We start from the raw sequence: 605 nt of genomic DNA, 5'->3' as shown, positions 1-605 counted from the left end.
GCGCCACACACCATACACCCAATCCGGAACCACACTCTGTGTTAGCCTAAATGAGGCCCGGAGTCATTGGGATTACAGCATTAACTAGAGATAACGGAGCTCCTGATAGGGAGGTGTAGGGCTCACTAGCCCAGTAAACTAAAGGCTCGGTAGTATGTGTGTGTTTGTGTGTTTGTACCAGTGCCAGGTGGGTGACAGTGACCACCTATGAGAGGGCCCCGCGCCACCGGCCCGCCGCGCGACGCCCCGAGTTTTTACCTGGTGTGGTAATTACCAGGATGTGAGGCTCCCCCGCGTCTGATGGAGATAACCATCTGCCAATATCTAATAACACCACATCTGATCTGGAGTTTGTAAGCTGTCTGTTAATTACCTGGGTTTAAATATATCACATACCAGGTACCTAAATACGGCCGGTGGCTGATCGAGGTGATAACTCGGTACTGAGACCAACTGTTTAATGTCTCTGTCTGTCTTGATATAAAAGTCTATTGTATATATAAACTTACTTAAGCAAGAATATACCTAGCCAATAAAGACATAAACAAGAACTTACTTAAACAATAACTTACAATATAAAGAATAAAACATAATAATTCTGTCGT

The sequence above is a fragment of the Homarus americanus genome, unplaced genomic scaffold, assembly GCF_018991925.1.
Source record: "Homarus americanus isolate GMGI-L3 unplaced genomic scaffold, GMGI_Hamer_2.0 scaffold40565, whole genome shotgun sequence".
NCBI lineage: Eukaryota > Metazoa > Arthropoda > Malacostraca > Decapoda > Nephropidae > Homarus > Homarus americanus.
This window is presented reverse-complemented; position numbering follows the sequence as displayed.